The sequence below is a fragment of the Micrasema longulum genome, unplaced genomic scaffold, assembly GCF_059751315.1.
Source record: "Micrasema longulum isolate JH-2025_06_02 unplaced genomic scaffold, ASM5975131v1 h1tg000502l, whole genome shotgun sequence".
NCBI classification, from domain to species: domain Eukaryota; kingdom Metazoa; phylum Arthropoda; class Insecta; order Trichoptera; family Brachycentridae; genus Micrasema; species Micrasema longulum.
The window spans coordinates 84,184-100,376 of record NW_028277699.1 but is presented as its reverse complement, the minus strand read 5'-3'; positions in this window follow the sequence as shown (position 1 = coordinate 100,376).

Sequence of the window (16,193 nt, the reverse complement as noted above, 5' to 3'; positions counted from 1 at the left end):
AGATTTTTCCAGTGCTGTGGGTGTTTTCTGCAAATTGTGAAATGCCGTTTTTGCGATCGATACCATTTTCAGAAGGTGATTAAAACAGTTTTTTTTATGAAAGCGGTGTGACTGTTTATTTTTTTCCATTATTATGGCCTTTAAGATTCTTGGTAATACTAGCCAGAAACAAACAGTGTTTACATATGTTAAATGCGAGAAAAAAAATATTACAGACAAGACAGGAAAAACATATAAACCTTATACATTTTTAAAATACATGGCACATAATTGATCTTAAAATTAAAATTACAACAATTGGAAATAAAACAAAAATCCCAATAATAATATGCATAATTAAGAAAAACACCCAAAACCTTGATAATACATATTTTACAACAAAAATATATACCTTGCAGAACATAGAATCGACCTTACTGCAACCGATAACGTCGTATCTTATTATTTTCAAATTGTGGACTAGCTGCTTTCTGCATAACTACGTTCAATTATGGCGCAGAATTGTTGACGACCCAGAAATCGACCCAACTACGCCTAATAAATAACACCATGTCTCATTTTTCAAAATTGTGGGCTGGCTGCTTTCTCCATAACTACGTTCAATTATTCTTTTTTTTGCACCACAACACGCCAGGAGGCCCAATTACAGTGGTGAATTACATCACAAAATACCCAGGCTTGAGAGAAATCACTTTTTTTTCCATTTTTTTTTTGTGTTCTCACCGGGAATCGAACCCGGAGCCTTCCGTATGTGAGTCAAGCGCCTTAACCACTTCACCACGGAGGCCGCCATTATGGCGCAGTATTTTTGACGACCCAGAAATCGACCTTACTGCACCCGATAACATCAATATCTCTTTTTCCAAATTGTGGACTGGCTGCTTTCTGCATAACTACGTTCAATTATGGCGCAGTACTGTTGACAACCCAGAAATTATGCAGAGAATCTGCTTGTTAGTTTCTAGTGATTATTTAAGACAGCGTTAACATAGACTGTTTTATGTTCCTATACACTATACACTACCGACCTGCTGAGAGCAACCTTTGTTGAATGTAGTAAACGGAAAAGTGGTATATTGAATTTGTTTGTACTTATAGAATAATAACATCATTATCATAATTTCGTTTCCTCACCTAATTGAGCATAGAGCACTGCATTGGTCCACCGATCGCAGCGTTTTTTAATCATTTTTATTACATGAAGGTACGATTATTATTATTTATATCACTACAGAGATGAGTAGAATTTTTTGTTTCAAGATTATGGATATTCGAGCGTTTACAGGGCTTATGACCTGTCATAGGTTGGGTTCAAGCACGATTATTAGTTTTAATGATCTAAAAAATATACAAAACATGTACGTACTTAAAAAACACCTAAATAAAACAGTTCTTACAGCCCGTGTGACGAGTGATATGTGATGTTATTTTATTGAATTTTTATTTAAACCATCTGTTTGATGTGCGTATGCGGTTTCTGGACTATTATAAATTCTATGCTTACAACATTTTCAGGATAACGCTGATGATTTTGCAAGAAAAAACTTTTCATTGATCAATTCAGTAGTCTTTTAGTTAATCGCGGACAAACGATCAAACATTTATTTAAATATAATATATTGGTATTAGATAAAATTATACATAAAATTATTTACAAATTTTTTTGGTTGAGTTTAACTTTTGTTTTAATTTTGATCAACGAGCTCTTTCGCCTAAGAAGGCATCTTCAGGACTGGTAAAAAAGTCAAATTAATCCAAGAAAAAAAAAATATCTAGATAATATATTAAATCAAACTTGCTATATAAAAAATCAAACACTGATTTGAGTCTACTGAACACTTTATTTTTTTTTTACAAATATTAAAACAAAAATTTCGTTACAATTGTTTCGCCTTATTTTATTTCTTATATTATACGTTTAAATATGGAGTTCTACAAAATAAACACGAAATCAACGAATAATATATTAATGTTTAATCAATAATCAAAACATACTAGTTTTGTATACGATAAACTAAACGTGATCAATTATGTTAATATTATCGTAAAATCTTATGTCAGCAAACTAACCTGCGGTAACAAACGGTCTTACATATAATATAATCAATAGTCTCTTGTCTAAGTGAATTGGCATTAATTGTAATGCATTGCGCCTTCAGCGTCTCCTCGATAGAATCGCTAGATACATACGTAAGCTGTCACCGAGTACTCGCTTTGCAAGCCTAACCTTCCCTGACCTAACCTCACCTTACTTGACAGAAGTTACCCTTTGATACACAACCCTTAGCGAAAAAAGAGAGGCTGAATAATGTAAAAAGGCGGCAAAATCAGATACGGATAGTGTTTTATGGGCACTTGTGTCCATTATTTTACGTCGTGTCGGCGGGAAATCTATGTTTGTCCCCGTTCTCTCGTCTACCGGTTTCAGTGTATACCATGAAAAATTAAATCCATAAATTCAACCACTTCTTGGTTGTTTCTAAGGTTTGGATAAAACATCGCTTCCATAGAGCCAGACTTACATTGCTATTTATTGCGCGGAAGTTCCAGAAGAATCCGAGGAAAAAACTATCCTAGCTTCCTTTGAAAAGTTAAACCTGACTCTCGTACAAAGGAAATGAATTTGTGCAGTTCCTACGGAAATATGAGAAGATGTTTTGTTTTTTATACATTTATTTATATGAAGAATTCTTCCTCCTAAACGTATGGGTTAATTTTAGTAGCGAGCTTTACAAAATGTTAATAAATCATGTTAAAACTTGTGGGAATTTAGAGCATGTAAACATAATATTTCCGTATTTGTTTATAAATTTGTAGAAACCGTTTTAATTTTAAGTTCTACGTCAACTGGTTGCAAGTGAATCGGGTTGTGGTCCTGTGGCTAGTGTCTCGGACTCACGGACCAAAGGTCTGTGGTTCGAATCCCACTTTACCCCAACTTGATTCCCATTTTCTAATAGTGAGTTATTTACAACTCGTTGAAAATGGCCCTCAAAATTAAATATTTGGGTAAATCATAAGAACGCAAATATTTCTTTTTTCTATAAAAAAAAAAAAAAAAAAAAAAGTGCATGAACTCTCTCATCATACAAACTTATTAAATACTTACATGTTCATTATAATAACTCAAAATGAGATAGTAATATGTTAATGTGAAACACTTAATTGGATTTATTAAGTGCTTCTACGTAATGTTGTTTATCGTTAGCATACAACAAAAACTGGTTTAGTCAGAATTTTTCATTGTTGGCAAATCAAGATTGAAGTTTTTACATATACTGATTTTTAATTTTTTCCCCTTATATAGTACAAAACATTATTAATGTATTGTAGGTATGGAGAAGTTCTGATTTTGTCAATATTTCCTATAGCAGATGGTCATAAACTGACTCAATCAATACGTCGATGGCTTAGTTACGTACATAAAAAACTAAAAATGACAATTTTTGAGCAATAGCTGACCAAAATTTTGACTGATCCGAACTGATTTGCAGCAAATCATTATTTTATCTTTAATAGAAGTTTATATATGTATATTTATGTGAAATATATGCACAATAGTTACTTGTTTTAGGATTCTTATTATACAAATCATCACAAAGTTTTAATTAGTCGTGGAACTGAGGTACTGTTAAATTTATTTTTATTAATATAAAAACATACTTTACTGGAGAAAACCAATGGTTTTAAGGAGTAACGCCTTAGTGAAAAGAAGTGTTTTTTAAATGTTATGAATAGCATAACTCAAGAAATATTTTTTTCAGCTATCCCTGTATAAAATTTATTACTATATCATAATCGATTTTATGAAAAAAAATAACGATGTAAGTGAACTTTTATACTTCTTAAACTACTGCTTCTCAAAAATCTCAAAATTTCAAATTTCGATTAAAACACTTTACGCTGAATGCTCATGACATATTTCTGTAGTTTTCCCAAATACACTAAATAAAAAATAATATAAAAATACAATAAGAAAGTAACACCGTGAGACCGGTTGCCGTATTAATTAATTAAAACAAATTCTTTAGTGTTTAAATGTTATGCCACAAAGTAAAAATGTTTTTTACATTTTACAGCAGAGATGGAAAATGTAATTTTTCAGAGTGAAATATGGAAATCTAGGCATTTACAGGGCTTATGATTTGTCATTTGCTGGTTTCAGTGGTCACTTTATTTGCTCTGTAACACACACCGTTTTGCCAAATAAAAGTAGTTTATGTTTTAGTAAAATGTATATTAAGTCTTGTGTGGCTGTGATGTCACACGAGTTGACATAGGATACAAGACTTGATATATCTCTCTTATTTTTAAAAAATCATTGATTAGTATTTTTCGTAATGTTCAAGTGGACATTTTCACACCCGATTTGAAAAGTAAAATTTGTATAACTACGCTATATGTAAATACAAAAAATATTTATCCTTGCTACGCGAAGAATGAATGTCCGCTAATTCAGCAACATATGTATACAGATACCTTATACAAGACAGAGCACGAAGATAAAAGTTATGGCGTGTTATGACACGGAAGACAGAGACGCTGTTCCGCGGTTTGTGTCGTCTTAAACAGATTTAGTCTTCAGTCGGTTGATGACAATGATGGGGAACACACGCGCGTAACATGAGCGGCGTATTTGTGATTTTTAATTTATTTTGCCATAACAGGGCTAAATTATATGTCTATACCTATTAATTATGGAAAAAAAATTATTAAGCAGTGTTCTCCATGTTTTTCTTTTTTTTAATGTCTGAGCTTTAGAATATTCCGTCTTTTACCAGTGGTAACATGATGTTACATCACCGCGCGCAAAGGGATTATTTACCACAGTCTTTTAAGAGTCAAAACAATTCTCTTATACCCATAATTTGTTAATATATTACAATTATCTTCACAAATCAAACGGTTGGGTGGGTAGGAAGCAATTGCCTTATGGCATTATATGTCTACCCTTTTATGTATTAAAGAAAAATGAAATCAATATAATTTTATACATAGTAAAATAAATAAAACAACTTTGTTTTTAACCACAATTTTTTTTATTATTTTATTTCACCGACCGGTTTCAAAGCAAACAAGCTTCTTCGTCAAGGTTTACGTAACTAAAAAATAATTCTTATTTTATTTTTATCGTGTTAACTAAATACTACACGTGGACCCTATAAATCAAGTCTTCTTTTCTTACATTGGTGGTAATTTGATATCAATATTTTCGAAGCTAGACAGAAGAGAACTAAAAGAAATATTATTTATTCGATTATTATTTTTCTTTCTTATTATGAATCGCTTTTTTAATTTCCAAGATTTCTATGTTGCCTTATTTTAATATTTTATTTTCGACATGAAGTACTTTTAATTCACTATCTTTATTGAAGTTTTGATTATTTTCTTTCAGATGGTTTGCGAATCCCAAAAAAATATTATTATTTAAGCATGTTAAGTGTTTTTTTACTATAATATTAAAGTTTTTTTTAGTTTGTCTAATGTAGATTGAATCGCAATCATTACAATTTTATTGGTATATCACAGATTTACTTTATTTATGGACTTGGTATTTAGATATTATATTAGATTTTTTAACAATATTCCTTTATTGTGAGTTGTGCCGAAAGCAGGTTTAATGTTTGACGTTAGGGAATTAAATAATTGTTTTAAAAAAAAAATCATTTATGAAAAGAATCCGCCTCCATTGCTTAGGTGAGCTTGTTTTATTTTCCTTTTCAATATAGTTAATTTTATTGAATTATTTTATTCTCTTTTAAGATTTATATTATAGAAATTCCACCATTGAACAAACTCAATATACATAGAACCTCAGCGGTACATACATGTATCTTCTTACAAGGAATGTATAAAGGGTAGTTTGTCCGTAGAGTCGAGCAGGCTGAAGGCAGGCTAAAATATTTACTGAGATAGCTTAGAAAAGCGAGCTGATTTATGTACTGAAAATGTTTCTGCTCAGTGCAAAAGATTTTCTACAATTTTCACAACGAACTATTTCCAGTGTCATAATCTATTGAGTAACATAATGGAGCTGCTTCGAACTTTTTCGGTATAATTTATATCAGAAACAGCGCATCATAGTTGTGATAATTTTATCATTTTACTGATAAGGCGGCCTTCATGGTATAATGGCTAATTTATTGACTAACATGGAAGGTTCTGGGTTCAATTCTCGGTAAGAATACAAAAAATATAAACGAAAAAATTTAAATTAGTGAATTTCCAAATTTAATTAATTCTTATTTTCTGCGCACCCTAAAATGGAGGAAAAAGTTCTGAGTTCGAAATAAAACCTGAACCCTGGACGAGTGTTTTTGACTAGATGTCATTATCATCTTAATTACCCTTTCCTCGTTCAGTGGTGCACATGGCTCTTTAAAATTATTGTTAAGCCAAGTGCAGCGTATTTTTATCATCTCTTACATGAAGGTCGATGACCTCACGATTCAACGGCCAGCCCAGAGATAATGAAGTATATCATTTCAAACAACCGTTTAAATAGAAATTTTATATTTGAAGCACTAACTTTGTGGTGTTCCATTATAAACGTACAAAAATTAATACTGAGAGTGATGCTGAAATCATTTTCTATCTGAGAAATTGTTCTAATTCATAAAGGTACTGGACATTAGACAATTTTTTTGAAAGAGTCATTGACACATTTCTGGTCATCCGTTACAAGAGAGGGTCCCAGCAGAATGCTCGTGCGAGGTTTTCCTGTAATTCGAATCATTTAATTTTAAAACACGTGTGATGTTTGCTCAGAGGAATTTCTTGTTTGTGGCCCCAAGAGTGTTCCATGTCCTGGATAAACATATTGAGTTCTCCAAAACGAAAGCTTTGTTTAAAAAGAATGTGCAAGTCTGGATTTTGTCTAAGGAAAGAGACCATTGCAGGAGACTGCGGCGTGATATTGCATGGATTTTTATTATTTTAAGAGTGTTGTCCAGATGCCCTTTAAAATATATGTATGTTTATGTAATAATATTTCATTTTTATTTTTTAGATTATTTAATTATGTACGTGCTTCCATTTTCCATTATGTTGTATCCCTACTCAACTCCGGGCCCTTGGCCTCATAGAGTTTGAAATATATTTATTATATTTTTTGTAATATACATAAGTTACCGCTAATTTTTAAAGTTAAGTAAACCTCGAGAAAGAAGCTTGTTTAGCTTTAAAACCGGATGGGGGAAAAAAAAAATGGTGAATGCAACTATCCATTTTTATTAAATGCGTCATTTATTCACCCACGCACAGGCCATGTGCGATTTTTGTAAAAAATATTTTTTAAAATAAATAAAGTGATATATCCTGTAATAAAACATATACTTAAATATAGTTAAAAACATTGTGAGTAAATATTTTTTTTAAGTCTACTTAACTTAAAATTGAACCCATGATCTCTAGAATAGTAAACGAACGTGTTAACCACTACACAACGAGGAGGATTCATCTTCACCTGATTTCCTAATTCAGTTTTTTCACCAGAGAAAAGCTATAGAGTCGATAGCACTCGTTTAGGATTCTGTTTCTATTGTTCTTTTATACACACAGAACTGTTTTTTATTCATCTGGATACTAAAAAAACTGGCTACCCTTAAGTAAAAATCCTTAAAAAGTATATTGAGTGGATATAATTCCTCCAAGAGTAACCATTTCGAGTGGGAAAGACATGACCTATTTTTTTTTTCACAAAAATAACTGCATAACATTAATATTTTATGGTGTTTTGTGTGAGTTATGCATTATTGTACCCAATAATTTTCATTTATTGGGTAAAATGTCCAAATGGATATAATATTTTTTCATTTAAATCATATTTCTGCATGACAAACTTCAGTTAATTTGTCTGATGCCGTTTCACAGTTTAGTGAATAAATTGATTCAGTTCGGGGGACTACGTGGCGCAAAATCAATTAAACGAAGGTTTTTGCGATCGTTTACGCGAACAATCGATTGATTGTGCCAGTCAAGGGAAATTAATATTGTATTGAAAAACCTAACTTGGTAATATTAATGTTTTTTGTTGATTTTTCTTGATAAAACTCCATAATTAATGATTATGATAAAATAAGAAATAAACCTATCAATAAAATTCTTAACAAATTACAACAGGGATGGAGAATATCTTAAATTAGGGAATATGGAAGTCAAGGCATTTACAGGGCTTATGACCTGTCATTGGCTGGTTTAAGTGGCCACTTTACACACTGTGTAACATTCACCATTTTGCCTATGTTTGAACATCCATATTTCTTCAATTCTTCCATTTGTTGATTTTTGTGAAGTTAAAGAGCTGAAACCTTTATTGATGTGAAGAGATACATCTGACTGAATTATTTCACATACTAGGCAACGCCTGAAAATAATTTTTCATTTTTTAAACTTCTTCTTGGGCCAGTTGGTTTCATTACATTACATTACAACTAGCCAATGACAGGTCATAAGCCCTGTAAATGCCTTGACTTTCATATTCCCTAATTTAAGGTATTTTCTATCCCTGTTGTAATTTGTTAATCTTAATGACTCCCGAGGGGGTTAAATCCAGTCTTTTGTCTACGAACATTTGGACAAACTCAAATATTGTAATAAAATTCTTGTTTTGGTTTTACTTTTTATTATTTTGACCAATGAGCGCTTTCACCTAAGTAGGCATCTTCAAGACTGGTGAATTGCTTACAACATTTACAGTTTTTATACTATTTTTAACATATTTTGGAAATAAGATCAAATAAGTATTTTTAACTCAATATATCAAATAAGTAGTTAAAGTACTTATTTGTTCTTATCTCCAAAATATGTAAAGAATAGTATAAAACTGTAAATGTTGTAAACAATTCACCAGTCTTGAAGATGCCTACTTACGTGAAAGCGCTCGTTGGTCAAAATAATAAAAAGTAAAACTTAACCAAGAAGTTTCATTGATATGTTTATTTATAATTTTATCATAACCTTCAACCCAACTTGGGACTACAGGACGTATAAAAAGCCAGAAAGAAGAGGGGAGAGAACTTGTCAGCACCATTTATATTTGTATGCTCTACCTTAGAAGCAGATGATTTTGCTCTTTAAGTAAAGGTTTCAGCTCTTTTACTTCACAAAAATCAACAGATAGAAGAGTTGAGGAAATGTGGATGTTCAAACATAGGTAGAATGGTAAATGTTACACGTGTGTGTAAAATGGCCACTTAAACTAGCCAATGACAAGTCATAAGCCCTGCAAATGCCTGGACTCTTTTTTTAATGAAAATGAATAACTACAAAGCCGGTGCTTAACGTTATTTTTTTTTCGTTAGCTCTTGTGCTAGACACCCAGTGCAATACAATATGTTTGGTGCGAAAACGATAACAAAATAACCTGCTTTACACACATGCGACACGACATTGATACATTACTGCAGCGACGGGACCTGCAATAATTGATTACGTACATTAATTCCGTTTATTTACACGAACTTATTCACTGCTTGTATCACGATTCGTTGTGGAATAGTTGAGTTGGTATACGGGAAATAAACAATCATTTTTCACGTACAGCACCGCATTATTTATTTATTCAATATATTACATTTGATTTATTTATTTTTTATGGTACACTTATAATAAACAATACATACAAAATTGGTATAATAATCCTTACTTATTATTTTTACATATTTTTCATCAAGCTTATGTGAACACAGCAAACACAAATAAAGAAAAAAAACGTTAATGATTTACAATATTTAAATGAGCTTGTTTAATTGAATTCTATGATTGTTATGAAAGATCTATATTTTTCCGAAAACCGCACGTAAATCGGTTTAGCCGTTTAGGAGAAGTTAAGCGACATCACACGTACAGAGAAATTATATTTATAAAAATTACATAAATGACCATTTGATTTCATAAATTGCGTTACAGTTTTCTTATAATTATTTCATATATCGTTAAATATATCAATATCAGCATTACTTTCTTCATTATATTTTAATATTCACATTCATGATAATGCGTTAAATTATTACTGTGCTCCATATTATTATTGTAAGTAGGAAGAACGTAGTGTACGATCTAAATCGCTGACTGGGGATATCTAGGGGTAAAAAAAAAAAAAAAAATATATAATAAAAAGGAAAATATCACAAATGCAGATTATTGAAAAATGTTTTCATTCATAATTTTTTAAACTATCAAAAAATATTTCTCAACGAAAGCGCGACGTGTTGGGCCATGACAAATAAGACGATAAGATTTGCAACGACATTCTATTTTAATTTAAACGGTCACAAACAAATGTCAGAATTTAACAAAATTAAAAATAATAAATTAACATACTTTTTTTGCTATTGAGCAGAAAAATTATTTTTTTTACTCGACACTATTTTATTGACTCTTATTAATTAAAAATTGTAAAAAATTATGCGATATGTCCCTATTTTTTATTTCAATACTCATCTGTTACTGAAAATATTCTTCACAAAAAAGTCTAAATGGGGTAAGAGAACATATATATATATATTTTTTATAAATCCGCGATTCACGTTTCTCAATGAATAATTTGGTGTTTTTACAGCTGGCTGGGTCATATACTACGGATGCCTCCTTCAGCCTTAACCTCGTTTGGCTACGTAACAAAGAATCAAACGTTTCTAGAGGTTCACGGCTCAGAGTTCGGAGACTGTTCATGTCTGAACTACAGAACACAAACCCAACTTGAAAGAACACACGGCAGAGGTGTTTTTTTAAAGAATTTTTTTGATTATTTTCCAATAATTTAATTTTGTTTGTCAAATATTATAATAAATTATTTTTCAGTGTCATTTTTGTGAAAATTACTTCAAAGTCGCTGTACATTCTTTACAATAAGTAACCCAGTACATCCTGCTGCCACAGAGCACAGAGACGCAGTTAGGATTCTTGTTCCTCGTTTTAAATTATGAGCGCATAAACGATATAAAATCAAGCCCAATGCGTCTATAAACAGCCTCTATTTCAGACAACTCTATCAGATTTAAACTAATGTAAAAAAAGATTTTGTCGGAAACCAAACCAAGCGAATTTCAACTTTCATCTTTCCATGGCCTCTCTATAGATAGTTGGAGCACATGGCTTCCACGAACAGTTTATTGACATCTTTTTCGGCTATCAGCGTTCAGTTTCTTTTTAAAAAAAAGGGTTTTGTTGGGAATCGAGCCAAACATTTTTTAACAATCATTTTGCCAAGTTCGCTCCCGTAGCTAGACCACATGGCTAACATAAATAGCATCCAGACAACTCATTCGGCTATCAACTGACAGGTTATGTAAAAAAAAACCTATTTTTTCGGGTATTGAACCCAGAAATATTTAATAATCACACCATGCCCGCTCCATGGTAAAAACAAATGACTTTCACACACAGCCTCTAGACGTCTTCATTTGCTATTGGCTTTAAACTCCCTTAAAAAACGAATCAACCGACATTCAAAAAGCATCATTTCATGTCCGCTCCATAGTAAGAGCATATGGCGTCCACAAAAAGCCTCTGGACGTTTCTATCGGCGTATGAATTTAAAATTCTGTAAAAAAATACAATTTTGTTGGGTATCAAACCAAGAAGTTTTCAATAATCGTCACTCCATAGTTAAAGCATATAAGGTTAACAAAGACTTTCGACAATTCTGTTGGCTTTCACGTTCTGTAAAAAAAGAGAACTTTTTGACGGAATCAATCCAAACAATTTTACAAAATCAACAATGAATGTCTGCTTCGTAATTGGAGCATATGGCTTTCACAACCACCTTTAAACGTCTCTATCAGCTTTCAAGTTATTGAAAAAGGCCTCCACGTTCAAGTGGTTAAGACGCTAGACTCACGCACGGAATGTTTCGGGTTCGATCTTAGGTAAGAATATTTAAAAAAGTAATTTTCCTCTAGCCTGGGTGTTCTATTCTTGCGTTTTGTAATTTATCACTATATAGTTGGGCCTCCTGGATTGTTTTGGCAAAAAAAAAGGTTTGGTCGGGTATTGAACCCCAAAATCGTCAATAATCATAAAAAATCCAACAACTGATTTTTTAAAATTTGCACTTAAAATTAACAAATAACTTGATGGCCCGTGGTACTTTTTGGTCAAACGCACCATTTTTGAAAGTCACTTGCTTAAATAGCGTATTACTTTTTTTTTCATTCAATGTTTTTGCTTAATTCAATGTTGGGCAAAAATCTAACACTTTATAAAAAAACTGAGGCAAGAACGTTTTAATTTTAAAGTAAAATTTAGAAAAAAGTTATTCATGGTTACATTACAGAAAAAAAATCTAAAAAGAATTTGTATTTGTAGTAACAGGAATTGAAAGATCATCACAGAGTGTCAGTTTTTCCGAATTATTTTTTGATACTTAAAATTTGAAAAGTACTTTACCAAATAAAAAAAATAAAAAATTCTGAAAGCTGTCACAACTAAGCCTATCACCCGTTTCCGGGAGACGTTGATTTCTGGGACATCCTGTATATACAAGCTGAACTAGTAAGAGAGCGAAAATGTTAAAAGATTACAAGAATGAAAAAGTTTTTAAAATACAAATTATAAAATATCAAAAGCATAATAAAATTATAAATACATGGTACAAGCTTAATAAGTATGGAAAAGCATAAAAATCATTTCAACAGTATTAAATTATTAGAAGAAGAGAGCCTTAAATGATCATTTGCTGTTGTGTCCTTAAATTTTTATAATCTTTCTGTTTTTATGAAACAATAATGTATATATTTTATTTTTTATATACTAAACACCCAGAAAGCTTAGCTTATTTTTAGTTAGGTTAAAAAATATTTATACATTAGAAGTATGTTACTCAAAAAATATTTGTAACAAAGTGTTAACTAATAACTGAATGAATAATACCGAAATAAAAAAAAATACAGACAAATATATGTAATAATTAAGTAGCAAAGGAGTGACTAAAATAAACATTGTTTTGCTAATTACTTATTATGTTGTACTTGAAATATTTTTTTGTTTTATTAAAACAGGCATAATATTACATATTTTATAAAGATGGTTAAATTTATTGGTATTTAGATGAAATCGCACTTATAGAGACAATAAATTGACAAGATTTTGTGTGGAAAGTATTTCTAAGTATGGTGGTCTTAAATGGAGTCGTAAAACTTATTTCATTTATGTACATTAATTTAATGTATTATTTACATATATATTATAAACTCGTTGGGTGCCAGCATAAATTGTGTTCTTTTTTTTCTTCGTTGCCATTTTTTTATCAAGAGGACACAATAACAAAATATACAACAAATTAGTCAATAATTCATAGCATCTTTACTGTCAACTGAGTCGGGTTGTGGTCCTGTGCTTGGACTCACGGATCAAAGGTCCGTAGTTCGAATTCCACTCTACCCTTACTTGATTTCCATTTTCTAATAGTTAGTTATTTACAACTCGTTGAAAATGGCCCTCAAAATTAAGCCTTTTGGTAAATCATAAAAACGCAAATATTTCGTTTTTCTAAAAAAAAAAAAACTGTGAAAATGTCGCGAGTAGTTTTAGCAGCTATAATGTTTAATAAATGTAACGTTAAACGCGGCCTCCGTGGTGTAGTGGTCAAGACGCTTGACTCACACACGAAAGGTTCCGGGTTCGATTCCCGGTGAGAACACAAAAACTATAATGTGATTTTTCTCAAGCCTGGGTGTTCTGTGATGTAATTCACTACTGTAATTGGGCCTTCTGACCTGTTGTGGTGCAAAAAATAAATACAAATAAATAAATAAAAGCAAATATCTTGTCAAAAAAAACAAATATCTTAAAACAGAAAGTTTTCTTGGCAAAAAGTATTTAATATTGACGCAGTGTATTTAAAATAGTCTATAATTATTTTATTTACTTCAATTAAACAAAAATATATTGCTTTTTAAATTATTTAATTATTTTTCTATGTTTTCCATTAGTTTTTTTCTCGATCCAGGCATTGATTGAATTTTTATTTAATTCGCTAAAATTTAAACATCACTACCCTCCATTATAATATTTCAGAAGTTGTTTGACAATATATAACCTGTAAAAAAAATGACACAAATAAATGAAAGATTAACATATTTAAAAAATATATATATTAACGTGATTTATTTTTCATGTATGTTTACTTAAAAATATGTGATTGCCGTTTAAAACATTCACAACATAAAACCTGTAAATAAAGACAATAAAAGCAATAAAAACAACAAAAACTTATTTCAAATCTAGTAATAATTATAAGTTTTATCATACTGCTGTTTATACTTGATGGTTATTGATTTCACCTTCCCTGTTAGTTCAGCCTTCTAAAGTATTTTTTTTTAATCGCACCCGGAGTAAATTATTCACTTATTTTTATGTCATACATTTATTAAAAAATGCAAAAGGTATTTTTTTTTCACTTATAAATATTTAACCAATCTTACGATTTTTAATTTCACTCAAATCAAACCGACACTCACTTTAGAACACTTCCAAGATAAGCCAATAATTGTTATTAAGCAATAAATTATACAAAATGTGCCAAAATTACCCAGTATTTTAGGTTTCGATTTCAGGCCAGGTCACAATTACATTTTTTAAAGCCTGGGTGGTTGTAATTACCAACTGCTACCTTTTAGAAAACGCAAAGGGAATATTATTTTTATTTTACTAATTAAACCGACTTTAGTTTGTTTTACTATTAATTTCACTAATTACACCGATTAAATTACAAAACTTTAAAATTACAATTAACTTACTAACTTTGACAAAAAGAAAAATTAAAAACAATAGGATTGTTACACTGGGCCACCAAATTTTAATTATTAAATTTAAATAATTTTTTTATACGAACTTCGGCAACGAGATTTATTTTTAAAATTCAATTTTAAAAAGAATTAGCGAAAAACATGCATTTTTCGTTAAAAACTATATGTTATTTTTAATGGGTGTGCTCCATGGTTGAATTTTTAAATCGAACTGGCGCAGGTGAAATTTTTAGGCCTTCTATATCTCAATTAAGAAATTGCAACAATAAGATGTTTTGCCGCTCGCTTAAATAATATTTAATATTAATATCGTTCTTCTGAAATTATTGTTGAAAATTCATGAGTTGTTTTTGTTTATGATTTTTGACTATGTAAGGAGATATCCATTAGAAGCAAAAAAAAACAAAAATGATTAATTTTCTTGCACCCGTGTTTAAAATGCTTAACGATTAAAATTTACACTATTTGTATTTATTTTTATTTAAGAAAGTAAACATGAACAGAAAATATTAAAGGAAAAATAATGAAACCCACTTAACCACGAAACCAGCTTGTCAACAGGTTTCTTATTATTCTTTTACAAAAAAAAGTAAGAGGAATCATGTAAATTTAAAAAGTAACATAAACATTATTAAGAACTAAAAGCATGCGTATTATTATTAGTATACGAATATCAGCATTACGATTCAAATAATATTACTCGTATTTTACAAATGAAATTACGGTGCTGCCTAAAATTAACTAAGTTATTTTTTTTTATTATTTAATTTATTTACAATTTTAAAAAACCCATTAGGGTAACATTAGAAATTGAATATTGTCTAGTCATTTTATGTCTCGACTAGTCTAGTTAGTTCAGTCATCATGTGCTTTTTTAGATTGATTTTAAATTTGTCTCCAGTAAAAGTTTTCAAGTAGTAAGGTAAGTCGTTGTAGTGTTTAAGTCCATTATGTAGTATTTTTGACTGTCCTGTGTTTGTCTTTGCTTTTTCAATATGATAGTGTTGTTGTTGTCTGGTGTTATATTTGTGTATGTCAGCATTTTTGACTAATATTATGTCGTCGTCTTGTATGTTTCCCAGTGTTATTTTGTGCACAATTTTTAAGGTCTCAATTTTAGTCAAGTAGTTTATGTCAAACTGGTGTGTTTTTTTGTACAGTTCAGTCGTAGAGGTCAGGTAGGGTAGGTTGTATGTTAGTTAAGGAATTTTAGTTTGTTGTCTTTATATTCTTGTTATGTCTGTCTTGTTACCAGTCCCCCAGAAGGCGATCATGTAACTCAATTTACTTTTGACATAGGCTTCGTACATCATATTTTTTTCCTTTCTTGGTATAAAATCTTTAATTTTGTAGAGGAGGCCATGTAAATAAATCAAAATAAATTTTAAAAAAACAAATCTTTTCTCCTCTCTCTTACCCTTATTCAAGTCTGATGGTGAATAG